Source organism: Pinus tabuliformis, chromosome 3_1 (assembly GCF_031772625.1).
Source record: "Pinus tabuliformis cultivar Carrire ecotype Pingquan chromosome 3_1, CPIR1, whole genome shotgun sequence".
Lineage (NCBI taxonomy): Eukaryota > Viridiplantae > Streptophyta > Pinopsida > Pinales > Pinaceae > Pinus > Pinus tabuliformis.
Window position 1 is genome coordinate 853742190 of NC_142301.1, and position 14443 is coordinate 853756632.

The 14443-nt window shown below is 41.1% G+C and overlaps 1 pseudogene; it reads right to left on the reverse strand.

Moving 5' to 3' along the window:
* Nucleotides 1–12258: 12258 nt before the first annotated feature.
* LOC149190235 (chalcone synthase 7-like) lies at nucleotides 12259–13557 on the reverse strand (annotated as a pseudogene).
* Nucleotides 13558–14443: the final 886 nt, after the last annotated feature.

The window sequence follows — 14443 nt, forward strand, 5'->3', positions numbered from 1 at the left end:
CCCTGCTCGAGTTTCTTCCCAATGAAGCTAAGGACTCTCTCCTCGGCTCTTGGCAGTAGCACAGTGATGCCCGCAATTCTTTCAACAGGGAGAAACAACACGAGATATTTTGTGGCCTCTTGTTCACTGTCTGAACCAGTCACAGCGTCTGCCAGAAGGAAGAAATTGCCCACACCAGCCTGCGCAGCGTGCCTCTCACTCTGAATATGGTTCTTCCCCATACAAACCTCCGCTTTAACCTTCTCAACATTCTCTTGAACCTTGGGTGCCATAAATGCACTCTGAAACTTCCCCAATTCGTCTCAGATCTCATTAAAGGCCCTGAGTTAATGCCTCGGAGTTTAATTCCTCGGCGGCGATCAGAGTGTCCTCCCATATATCCACGCAAGGCGTCACATGTTGGCCATGTGGCCTCACACTCTCTACCGTGCGAACACCCGCATCCGGGGAGTCTGCATCTTTTTGGATGAGGCTTTCACATTCCTGGGCTTGGAGATTGTTTTGAATGATGTCCATGGTTCCTGATAGAAGGACCTGATCATTTTCTACCCCAATATTGGCCAGGAGATCAGCTATCTTATTGCCCTCTCTTCTTATGTGATTAAAGGAGACGGCTTTGTTATTGCGCAGATACTGTTCCATGATGTTTAGCCTCGCTTCTAATCTCCAGCTAGAGGCAATGTTCCTAGCTTGGGAGCCATTCTGAATGTGGGTGGCCATGTTGATGAGAAGCTGGGAATCCCCTTCCACAATCAATGGATGGAGACTGAGATTTTCCGCTAGTAGGAGACCTTGCCAGAGGCCCTCTAGTTCAGCGGAGTTGTTGGTGTCCCACCCCATGTTTCCAAAGTAGATCTGCAGAGGAGTACCAACATGGTTCCTCAGAATTCCTCCAAATCCAGCAGCTCCAGGATTGCCTTTGGAGGCTCCATCAAAGTTGAGTTTGAAGGAGTTAATAGGGGGGGCTTTCCAGCAGCTGTTGTCCTTGATATTGCTATTGGAAGGGCGAGGCTTGTAACCTTCTTGTGGCAGTTGCAGAAGCCAATTATCAAGGATGTTTTTCTCATTGTCTGTTGAAGGGAGATCCTCCTTCGTCCAAGCTCTGAGCAACATAGTTTCTTTGAGATTCCCGTGTATCCTGTTCCATATTTCTTCAATAGGAGAGCTCTTGTTTTTGAAGATGCGTTTATTTCTTTCCTTCCAGATATTCCATAGGACTAATCCTAGGATGATTTTCCACAGGTAGTTGAGGATCTCACAGTTGTAGGGGCTTTTTGACCATTTCCTTATGGTGTTGATGATGTCGTTGTCCCCTCTGCATCTTTTTTGGCATCTGAAGCTCACCTTTTCCCATAGCTGATTGGCTAAGGGACAGGTATCTAAGAGGTGCTGAAGGGTTTCTTCGCTTTGAAAGCAGTTATAGCATACAGAGGGGCCTTGGAAGCTTCTTCTCCTTAGTTTATCCCAAGTGAGGATTTTTTTATGTCCTACAAGCCAGAGGAAGTAGGAAATTTTTGGCCATGATCCGAGTTCCCAAAGTTTGCTCCATAAGGGATCCGTAGGAGAGGGGAAGTTGCAAACCAGCTTGTAGGCCTCAGAAGTGGTAAAGGATCCTTTGGGTTGATAACCCCATCTGAGAATGTCGTGATCTTCATAATGCCTTATGCTTCGTTTTCTTAGCTCCTTCTCTAATTCTTCTATCTCCTGTGCGTTTGTGCTGCTAAGAATTTGATTACTCTGTCTCCATTTTCTATACCCGTGCTCCGTCTCCTGCATCCAAAAATGCTGGATTTTATCCTGTTGCTGCTCCCGCCTATCTGGAATCATGGATGGAGGAAGAACATTAATAAGCCTAGGCATTTGGTTCCAGGCGTCTGTCCAAAATCTTGCCGTGCTGCCCTTTCTGATCTCCCAGAAGCTGTGCTGTTGAATTAAATGATAGTGCTGTTTGGCAGCATTCCAGATTAACGATCCTTTTTCAGTGGGGATGAACCTGATGAGCTCTTCTTGAGGTCTGTTGTTAGCGTATTTGGCTGTCCATATTTTTACCCATGGCTTTTCTGGGTTAGTGATCCAGTGCCACCAAATCTTAGCATTCATTATGGAGTTACTGTGCTCTGGGTCCCTTAGCCCAATGCCTCCCTTGTCCTTGGGCATTCAAACAGAAGTCCATTTAACAAGAGCCCATTTTCAATTTGTAGCCGAGCTGCCCCAAAGAAAGTCATGCTGTATGCTTCTCATTCTTTTTAGGACCCACTTAGGGGCAGCTAGAATGGAGAAGAGGTAAAGAGGCATGGCTTGAAGTACAGATTTGATGAGCACCACCCGACTGGCGAGGTTTAGAGATCTGTAAGTCCAAAGGTTGAGGCGGGACTCAAGCTTCTCTAAGAGAGAGCTCCATGCTGGTTGCTTGATGGCGGAAGCGGTGAGGGGAGCACCAAGATATTTGGAGGGGAGGGTAGCAGAAGGGAAGCCAAGAATGCGGGTGACTGCAACTTTAACCGAAGGAGGAGTATGAAAGAAGAATATCTGCGACTTGGAGGTGTTGACATAGGTGCCAGAAGCCTCTGAGAAGTCATTCAGAAGAGATTTGAAGCGGGAGGCTTCCTGGGCAGAGGTATAGCCAAAAAGCATGGTATCATCAACAAATTGCTAATGAGAGGTGGCAGGGGTATTGTGGACCGTTATGCCTTTAAGCTGCTTGGAATGGAGGGCGTGTTTGATGTGTCTACCAAGACCTTCAGCCATCAGAACAAAAAGGAAGGGGGATAGGGGGTCACCTTGCCTGATACCCCGGGATGGCTTGAAAGGACGAGAGGGGATACCATTCACCAGGATAGAGAAGTGAGTGGAAGTGATTAGGCTCATGATCCAGCGAATCCAAATGGAGCCAAATCCAAAAGCTTTTAACATATGATGAATGTAAGTCCAACTGAGCTTGTCAAAAGCTTTAGAAAGATCCAGTTTGAGAATCATACCTGCTTGTTTAGAGTGCTTGAGGGAATGGATTATCTCGTGCGTGAGGAGGATGCCATCCATTATCTGTCGTCCCTCCACGTACCCCGACTGTTCCGGAGAGATGAGCAGAGGTAATAGGGGCTTTAGCCTGTTTGCAATGACTTTTGATATGACTTTGTAGATGACGTTACAAAGAGCGATGGGCCTGAACTTGTCAGGGGTGATGGAATTCTCCTCTTTGGGAATGAGAGTGATAAAAGTGGAGTTGAGGGAGGGGGGGAGCCAGTGCATGGCCCTGGATTCCTCAACAATCTGCCAAACCTCCATCTTTATCATATCCCAAAAGGCATGGAAGAACGTGGTGGTGAATCCATCTGGGCCTGGGGCCTTCCCATCTTTAAGCTGGGCCATTGCGTTGTCTACTTCCTGTGGAAGAATCAGGCGCATTAGAAGCTCGTTGTGATCCTCCGTGATGAGTTTAGGCACATTTCTGATAATTTTCTCAATAGCCTGTTGCATGTCATCTATTGGTTCTCGGTGGACATTTTGGAAGTGATTAAGGAGAACCTCTTCGACTTCCTCATGCTTCTCGACTTTTTCCCCTGTCTGATTCTGGATGAAGGGGATAGTATTGTGCATTCTTCTCTGCACTGTGGTTCTGTGGAAAAATTTGGTGTTGCGCTCCCCCTTCTTCAGCCACCTGACTCTTGATTTTTGCCTCCAATAGATTTCCTCCTGCTTTCTCCTTTCTTCCAGCTGACTGTGAATGAGCCGCTCCTGGTCCAGAGTAGTTTCCGTATGCCCTTCTGTGATTATCTTTTGTTGGAGATTCACCAGTTCTTGATTCAATTCTTGTTGCGCCTTGAATATATTTCCAAAGGTCTCCCTATTCCATATTTTTAGTTGATTTTTTAGAAATCTTAGCTTCTGTTGAAATTGATACATTTTTGCGCCTTCTGGGGGTACGAAAGATGCCCAAGTGGTCTTGACGAAGTCCTTGAATGCCAGGTGCGAAAGCCAAAATCCCTCAAAGAGGAAGGGTCTTTTTTTCAAATCCCCTAGTCTCCTCCATTGTAAAGCAATCGGCCAGTGATCCGATCCGGTGTGTGCCAATATTTCTGCTGAGATATCTCCTCCTAAGTGCACCGAATTGTCAGAGATGAGAAAGCGGTCTAATTTGGAGGCGATTTGGGATTTGCCAGTTCTACGATTGCTCCAGGTGAAGGTGCCATTGCAGAACGGCATGTCAATTAGAGACGCAGTTTGGATGAAGTCCTTAAAGCGAGCAACTTCCGGCTCCATTCTGATCCTCCCTCCTATCTTTTCCTCGCTGTTGGTGATCATATTAAAGTCCCCTGCCACGATCCATAGTGGGTGTCTTCTGTTATTGTTCAGAGCTTCTATAGTGTCAAGGAGCTTGATCTTGCTACCTGTATCTTGTGGAAAATATACATTTGATAAATTGCCATGAATATTGGTGCCTAGTATATGGAAGGCTGCCTGTATAAGGTGATGAGAGGCATGAAAATCTGTGAGAGTTACAGCTTGAGTGTTCCATGCTATGGCTAGTCCTCCTGAGGCTCCCAAGGCGTCTACAGCAACCGATCGACAGCTTGGCCATGCTTTTGAGAGTATGTTGCCTAGGGTAGAACTATTGCATTTGGTTTCCTGGAGAAAGCACATCTGTGGCTTTTCCATTTTGATCATGTTTTTTAACATCCTGAGTTTTCCGAGGCTGTTAAGCCCTCTTAAGTTCCAGGATACAAGCTTCATGGTTCAACTATTGTTGGAGGGCCTGTAGTACTTTGTCAACTTAGCATATCTACCTGAATCTACCAGGATTTTCCCAAACTCGATGGTTCGCTGGAGGTCTGTTTTCCTTCCCCTCTTTTTGGAATCCTTTGGGCGCAGGCTGCCATCCCAATGACTACCTGGTTGTATCCCGAGTTGGTGTTGATGGAAGGCTCTTGAGATGACCACTTCGAGCTTGTCGAGTTGAAGCTCAGATATGGAATCATATGCTCGTTTTTTACATGCTTGTTCCAGTTCCAGAATGTCCAGACCATTTAGATCTATACTCTCTGGTTCTTCTTCCATTTTCTCCACTTGATTGCTATCTTCTATATTGATCTCTGAGTCCTGGGGTGCTTCTTCCTTTCCGTCCACTTCCATGTTCTTGTGAATCTCCACTGGTTCTTTCTGACTTCTGCTTAGGATAGAAGGGGAGATGATGGGGGAGTGAGATTTGGAGGGGGGATCAAAGGGAGGTGGGTGGGAGGAAGAAGAAGGGCGCGAAGGGATGGGTTCAGAGGTCAGGGGTTGATCTTCAGGGGTATGAGCAAGTATATCAAAGCTGTTCTTGGAAGCTGGATCTTGGGGTCTGTTAGGCTGGGGTTTGGTTCCATTCTGAGGCTTTTTATGCGAGCGCTTCCGGCTTGTGACTTTGGTGAAGCCGTCTTGGGTTGGGTTATCAGAAGGGGCAGGGGTGTTGACTTTGGCATTTAGGGGGCAGTCCCTGAAGAGATGCCCCAGTGCATGGCATTTTCTGCACCTAAAGGGCACGTGTTCATAGTCAAGCAGCTGGATCCATTCTTCGTCTCTGTGGGCAAGAGTTATCGACTCTGGTAGAGCTTCATTCAGGCGTATAAAAACACAGATACGAGCATAGGAGACGTACTTACGCGATTTGGTTTCTTCTGCCGCTCTGATGTATGTTCCCACTCCATTTCCAATACCCTTGAGAATGTCTTCTTCCCAGTATTCATCTGGAAGAGAGTATAATCTGATCCATACCGGGGCCCAAGTGAGGTCTTCTTTATCTGGGTTGAATCTTGGAATCCATTCCCTCAGATATAGTCCTGCTGCATTAAAAAAGTAAGGCCCTCCTTCCAGGACCCTATATTTGTCCTCTAGACAGAAAAAAATTGCGGTGAAGAAGCCTTTCGGCCCCAGCTGAAGAGTAACATCTCCTTTGGGTTTCCATTTCGCCGCAATCCAACCATATAAAGCTCTCTCAGTCGGCCAAAACCCTATGAACTTCCCAATGAGGGCATGATCCGTCATGTACTCTATTCTCCTTTCTATTATGTCACCGGGCAGCTCTATTCGTGGCCGTTCTTTGGCCACTGGTCGACATGTAGATGAGGAGATTTTCGGGCTTTGATCTGGAGTTTCTTGTCTTTCTTGCGAATTGTTGTCCTTGTTTTTCCGATGTCCTGTCTCCTTTTCACTATTTTGCTGCTGTTTCCCTTTGTTCAGGACTTCCTGATCCACTGATCCAAAGATGACAGTTTGCTCAGGCGTGTGCTGTGAAGGGGAGGGCTCTGACGCCCCCCCCTGAGGCTGTTCCATTGCCTCCTGCTAGTACCCTGCAGCCCTGTCATGCTGCAGTGAGGAATCTTGCAGATTTTGTGCGTCTTCCACTTAGAGCTGTCGATGCCGTTTGGGAATTCGCAGAACCCTAGTTCCGCTCTCGCTCCTCGTAGCTCAAGCTCGTCTTCGAAAACTACACACTCTTGTCACTCTCCCTAATCTCTTTTTACTTACTTACCTTCTTGTTGTTATTATTTGAGAAAAAATTATTTAAAATAACTACACACTGATTTATCTTTTTTGTCTTTTTAGTTAAGTTGTTGTTGTTGAGAAAAAATCATTTAAAATAACTACACACTAATCTATTTTCCAAAAAAATCATTTAAAATAGTTACACACTCATCTATCTTCTTACTTACTTACTTAAGTTGTTGTTTGACAAAAAAAATATTTAAAACTTCATATTTTTTTGTGTTACTCGAACCAACATGATTAGCTGATGGGGAATCACCCTAAAACAATGAAAACAAGCAAGTTGACCTTAGCTCGTATGATTATATATTTGTAGATTTTTAAAGAAGTATTACTATATTAAACTCTCTTGTTTTATCACCAATCTACCTAAAATCATGCTAAAAGGTAAGTCATGCATTATTTTCTTCTAAAATTTAATTAGTGTATAATTAAAAGTGAATATATCAAAAGAAAACTACATATCTTCATTTTCATTTAGTTTTACTATATTTTATGGAATATATATATATATATATATATATATATAAACAAACAAACCAACAGGTTTCATTTATTCTTGGAAATAAAATCAGCAACATAAATGTTGTTGGTTGATTATCTTTACCTAAGCCAAAAGTAAGACAACATTTGTATTGTTGGTTTCATCTTCTACCATTTAATAATGGATAATTTTTAATTTGCCTTGGATTGGAAAAGAAAAAAATATAGCATCTTTGCATACAAATACATGGTTGGAAAAAATCCATTACAACAAATTTGGTTTATTGATAAAATTTTAACAAAAATATTTAAAATTTGATTGCATTAATTTTGCAATTTATTTTAAAAATACTAATATCTTGCATTTATGTGTAGGGCTCATCCAAGTCAATAAATGAGTGCCTAAGTCAAGAGCTAGATTAAGCATCTATTGAATCTAATACAAACCCTTGTTACAAAACTCATATTGTCACTTGATCAAAGACTTAAATACTTGATTAAGCACATGAAAATTACCTTCACCAAGGGTTTGTGCAAATCTTTTTCACCCACCTCCCTTATCAAAAAGTGCATCATGGATTGACAGATTCACCAATCTAAATTCATCTACTATAATAAGTATTGCTATTTTTTCCATCCCTATATAGAAACATTTAAGACTAAATTTTCTTGATTCAAATAAGAGATATATGCCCAAAAATCAAGTACTAGATCGAAATAAGAGAGGTGATGGGAGTGATGCAACCGACATGAAGTTTTGGACAAAGGAAATACCATCTATTATTACCCATATCCATATCCACTAAACTAGGCTAATATAGGTTTATCACTCTACATGATTAGAAGATGATTGGATTGAAGGTGAATCATGGTTGAATCCAATCCAATAGAGGCTTTGCCATCCTTATCTTTGGGCAATTGATTGGAAAGAAAAATAAATTACTCTTCAATAAATATGAAATTTCATCCATGAATATATAGAAAAGGGTTAAAAATGTTGGCCCAATAACATAGATTATCAATACCACATGCCCAAAAAACCATAATTCACTTCATATGACACTTGTTCCTATGCCATTTCTTTTAATTATTCAATTTAATTAAAAGGGAAAAAAGTTGCATAACTTCCTTGGAGATAAATTCTAACCTTTGATTTTTGTATATTAATATGAATGTTCTATAATATTCTAGGTAGGTTAAATCTCCACCATCCTCCTAATAATTATTGATAATTAAAATAAAATCCTAAAAACCCTATTCCAAAATAGACAAGTCTGTCCATGTAATTATTGCATATAAAACAAAATGGGTCCCCATTAACCATTTATGTGCAAGGAAGGAAGTGTCAGTTTTATTGAGTTTACAAAGAGATCACTTACCACAAGATTTTAATGTGATCATTCATGACAATTCAAAATAAAGTTTCTTTTCAAAATAACATAAAATAAATACAAGCTTAAATGGCATATGGTGTTTAATTTCGCTAATGAAATGTAAGACAAATAATACTTCAAACTATCATACTATGAGATCTTCAAACTATGTTAAAAAAAACAAAACAAAAAACAAAAAAATTATACTCAAGTCACTCTCACATTTTAACAAATTCTTGCTTGTGAGAGGATCACTCTATAACCTAATGCTAGAAAACCCATCTAAAAATACAATCATTAAAAATCTTGAAGCATTAACTATTCAAATTCCTACTTCACACAATATAAAATCTAGTTGCATATCTATTGCATAATAACATTGCTTCAGTATGGTCTTCCTTATTGGAAGCAACAAAAGGGTAAACAATACAATTACCTATGGGAACCCAATGATATTAGGAAGGATATAACTATAATTTTATAGGAACCTTTGGAATTCATATACCTCCCACCTTTCATACTCTGAACTTTTAAGCCCTTTCTTCTCAAGCCACTATTTACTTCCACCCCCCCCTTCTGCTTCATTTGTTGGTAAAATATTCGTGATTTTCTAATAACTTCGTCCATAGTTTTTGGGTTGTCAAATTCCAATCCTTCCTTCATCTATATAAGTAAACTACTCATAAACCATTGTACTTTTTTTCTTCACGGATGTAAGGAACATACCGTAGCAAGCCTGTAAATTTCGCTATAAATTCATCCATATAAAGCCTCCCCAAACAAATATTGTGAATTTCATTTGCTTTCTCATCATAAAATTCTTCAGTTGAGTATTTATCCTTAAAGGGCTTTTGAAAATTTTCTCAGGTCACCTCATGTTTGTCAATTCCCCATATTGTTTTTACTTCTTACCACCATAAGTTGGCCTTACCTTGCAGTTAATAAATTACTAGGCGAACTTTCAGATTACGATCGTACTCTTAAATTTGAAATTTCTTGTTCATGTTAATGAGACAAGCCTCAACAGCCTCCTCTTATTCTCCATCAAACGTCGTAGGTTTAGTTTTCTTAAACTCTCCCTCTAATTCAATCTTCTACCTCTTAGGACCCTTATGATCTAACGAAATTATCTCATTCTTCTTCTCGGTTCCCTTCGTCTCCTTCTGACTATGAATTATCACCTCCTTACCCATGTATGTTCTCATGCTCTGAGCTCGGAGCAAGGTGTTGATGGTTTTGTCTATCTGAAAGAATTTTCATTGTTTTCTCTTGTTATTTCATCAGCCTCTCACTGTCGGCCCTCAATTTAGCCATTTCATTCTTCAATTCTTGTATTGTTTCCAATATCACAACATTACTATTCCACAATTCTTCCCCCAGTTGAACCCACATCTCAGGGTTGGCTTTTGAAAATTGTTTTGGTTCAGCTCCTATTGTTGGCCTTACTGGTGTAGTTCCAACTCTCCTCATGATGTCTCGTGTCTTTCACTCTATTGACACAACAATTTCTATTATTCTCATATGTACCCAGTTAGGCCACAATGTTGAAAGGTGGCTCTGATACCACTTGTCACATCTCCCCTAACACAAGATTATACTTTAAAACACATGAATGAGTTGGAACCATTTCGGTGGAATGGGAAAATTGGGAGGCATGTTTCATATCGCGGCCAAATCTAACAGTTTGCCAGATTTAGAAATTCACTGCTAAATCCTATAAAAATTATACAATTTAGAAAAATAGTAGTTAAACTCAGCTTCTCACACTGGAACAAGCAAGGAAGAGATTGATACATCACGAACACAAAAATAATACTTAATGGAAGTGGAACATGAGTGAAAAGTAGGAATTCATGCAAGTTAAAGAGTTGAACTTAACTGAAGCTCTAAATCCAAAATTATTATCTCTAACTCTTTATAAGAAAAACTGAACTATCGAGAAGGTTGTTGATGTCGTTGTTGTTTTTGTTGGTGTCTGTGGTGATTTTATTAGTGATAATAGATTGTTGAAGGTGATTTTTTTGGTGATTAGGGTGTCTGGTTGAGGAGAGATTTATTTGTTTCATGAAAGAGAGTGCACTTCATGATTTGAGTTTGAAAATGGAATGAAAGATGAATCAAAGAGGTCAAACAAGTGATAGCTTGCAAATCAAGGTTTATAGCTCCTTCTAGTAGTGGGTGGTAAACAACAAGAGATTGTAGTTTCTTTCAGTGGCAGCTAATAAATCAGGGGTAGTAGCTCTTTTTAGTAATAGCTAATAAATTAGGGAGTAGAATCATCCTTATAGTTGGAGCTAGAAAAATTTGTAAAAGAAAGTTGAAGCTTGCCTTTGTGAGAGTAATTGAAGAATATATCTGTTTGACATGTTCTTCTAGTATTGATCATTGTGATTCGTATATGAATGGTTGTTGAAGTATTTATTGGTGTTTTAGTATTCTTTACTTGTAAAAGAGAGTTTTAGAATCCTCCCAATAATGATTCACCCACCCCCTCAGTATTGCCCTAGTTCCTAACAATAAAGATCCACATAAAGGAAAAGGGTGAATGAACACAGAGAACTTCAAAATGTTGACATGAACTACGAGCTTTAAGGTATGGGATTGCATGTTTCTTCGATGCTTATCGTGATAGCCAAAAACTACACCTGGGAATTGTTGCCATAGTTTATGACCTATTATGGATTCCAATCTCCTTAAGTAAGTTGTGTAGTTTCCTTCCTCCCCCTTCGCATCATTATAGTGTTGTCCCTACCCTTTCGCAACCATAGATTTTTCACTGAACTGGCAAATCTATGATCCGCAACACTGATGTACCTACTTGAGTGTCTGCATCCTCACATAAAGTGTGGATTAAATCTTATCATACATGAGTCGATTCTCATGGCGATAGGGTGGCCATGCAGGCCGCCAGGCGAGGGAAGCCTGCATCCCCTCATTAAACTTGACCTCATTCATTGTGGGCTCATCGTGCATTTGATAGGCACCATCCATGGGGGAGATTTTCACACAATAGATTAATTGGTTTAGCATTCATCCTCTTTCACATAAATAAAAATAAGATGTAAATTATTTTCTATTTACTTATATTGTTAGATGCAAATTATTATGTAATATTTATGTTGATAGATGTTTTTCTATTGAAAATAGGGCACTAGATGAAAAGCTTAAGATAATGAAATTTATTATTTAGAATATATATATATATATATATATATATATATATATATATAAGAGATTAATATTGAATTCTCTATATATATAAAAGAGAGATTACTATTGAATTCTTTAATTTGATATTTAACTTCATAAATGTTCCTTTTTAAAAACCCAATAGTAGATGAAAATTTTCAAAAATAAAATGTTAGACAAAATGTTCAAAATGAATGAGATTCATAATTTGAAAATATATATATTTGTAATTTTTATTAAATTGAAAACTCAAATTTAATTATGTAAGTGCATTGTAGTTGCTAACTTTTATTTTACAATTTAAACTTATTCAGTTGTATTTTCTTGATTCCATCTCATCTAAAATTTCGACCATTCTTTATCACTCTAAACATGATTTTAGATGAATGTATATATGTTGGTATTTTATTATATTTTAGAATTCTATTTATATTTGAATTTTCTTATAAGATGAGAATTTTCCTTAGCAATGAGAATGAGAAAGGGAGAACACAATAATGAGAATAAGAATAAGGAGGAGAAGGAGAATACAATGGGAATGGGAATAAGAATGATAAGCAGAAGGAGAGGAGAAACTCTGAGGATACTTGTATTTACGAAAGCATTCGTAGCAAATATTCGGATGGAACGAATGAGAAAGAACGTCTCATCTACTTGGGAGGGAGCCTGTCTTCCATGGTGATTCAATCAATCACTGCAGCGGCGGCAGTGAAACGCTCTTGAGGACGACGGTTTCGACGGTGAGACCCGGCCCGAATCCAAACAGAACTCCCACATCCAATCCCTCTCCGGTTGTGGAACACCCACTCTGCAGAGAGGACTTCCTTAACTCGTCCAAGATGAAAAGCACGCACGCGCTGGACATGTTTCCGTATTCGCTCAGCACTTGCCTCGTTGCTCTCAGTTTTTTGGGATCCAGATTCAACTTTGCCTCCACCTGATCCAGAATGGCAGGGCCTCCTGGGTGGGCGACCCAGAATAATTGGTTCCAGTCGGAGATTCCGAAGTGCTGGAAGGCATCCACCAGACTCTTTTCTATGTTGTTGGAGATGAGCCCCGGAACGTCTTTGAGAAGGTGGAAGGTAAGGCCCGCCTCTCTCAGGTGACCGTCGATGGCTCTGCCGCTGTCGGGAAGAATGGTCTGTGCAGTCCACAGCAGCTCGAAACAGGGCTTCTCCACTTACGGGATGGGTTCGGCTCCCACAATGAGTGCAGATGCACCGTCGCCGAAGAGAGCTTGGCCGACCATGCTGTCGAGGTGAGTGTCAGAGGGGCCACGGAAGGTAACGGCCGTGATTTCGCTACAGACGACCAGAACTCGAGCTCCCCGGTTGTTCTCTGCCAGATCTTTAGCGACGTGGAGAACCGTGCCTCCAGTGAAGCAGCCCTGTTGGTAAAGCATGACTCTCTTAACGCTGGAGCAGAGACCCAGAAGCTTTGTTAGCTGATAGTCGGCTCCGGGCATATCGACGCCACTGGTAGTGCAGAAAATGACATGAGTGATCTTGGATTTGGGCTGACCCCATTCCTTGATGGCCTTGGCGGCCGCTTCTTTTCCAAGCTTGGGCACCTCCACCACAACCATGTCCTGCCGTGCGTCCAAAGACGGCGCCATGTAGTCGCATAGATTGGTATTCGCCTTCAGAATCTCCTCAGTCAAGTACATATATCTCTTCTTTATTCCCGATTTGTCGCCTGCAAGCAACAGATGATGACAAGATTATAAACATATTAATTCTGATCATCGCATATGATTTAGACGACTGAGTTTGAGATTAGATGGGATTTAGTTCTTACACATTCGCTGGAATTTGTGCTTGAGCTCTGTCATATGCTCGCTGTTGGTGATGCGGAAGTAGTAATCGGGGTAACTGCTCTGGGCGACGGCATTGGGGGGATTGGCAGTGCCGATAGCGAGGATGGTGGCGGGGCCATCTGCCCTCTGAGCCTTCCTGAATGCCTCTAAATCCAAATCCAAACTCCCAGGCATGCTCGCTCGCTCGCTCGCTGTGATCGATGTTCTAATAAGCAGCAAAGAAGTTTATGGGATGCCGCAGGTGCTTACTTGCTTACGTGAATGGATGTTGAAGGAAGTGAGTATGAAGAAGTTATTATATAGCGCGAGGTCGAGCAAGCACGTGGCATGACCCCTGTTAGGATATTCTGACACATAGGATATAGTTAAGTTCAACTTGGTCTAGTATAGAGTTAGGTTAGAGTTAGGTAAAGTGTGTTTCTTTACCGTTGTACATTTTGTAACTTACAATTCGACGGTCACGATATGTAGTGATCCGACGGTTCACTCTCACCTCGGTATTACCGACACTTGATCCGTGGCTTGACACCCGATTGGTCCATGAGTTCTATTTAAAGCGCATGGAGGGTCATTGTTCGGGTAATCCGTGCATGAGAGAAGCTTATGTAAATTTTCATTCTTTGATTAATAAATTGCCTGTAGTACCCACATTGGGACAGGCCGTGGACTGTTTCCCTCCTTGCACTCTGAGGGTTTTAACCACGTCAAAAATACTGGTGTATTGATTTGAGATCTGGTTGTGAGCGGTGTCCTTTTGGTATTCTTTCTGTGGAACTTACCTTGTAAATTCCTACATGGTATCAGAGCTATTTGAGGGCCGCGTCCGTTGGTGATCCAAATCTGAAGCCGGTAGAACTGCATGCGGCTGTCGTTTCCTAGATCTACTGTTTCTGACTACTTTCGGGCCGAGAGGACTGCTCTGTTGCGTTCGGAGCATCTGTTCCAGTGAGGAACCCCTTTCGTTTCACGCGAAAAGGTTTCCGGTAGCCCTAGCTGCGTCATTTTTCAGATCGGGAGGTATACAGTGTTTCTTTTGCAGTTTACTGTTATTTTCTCTCTG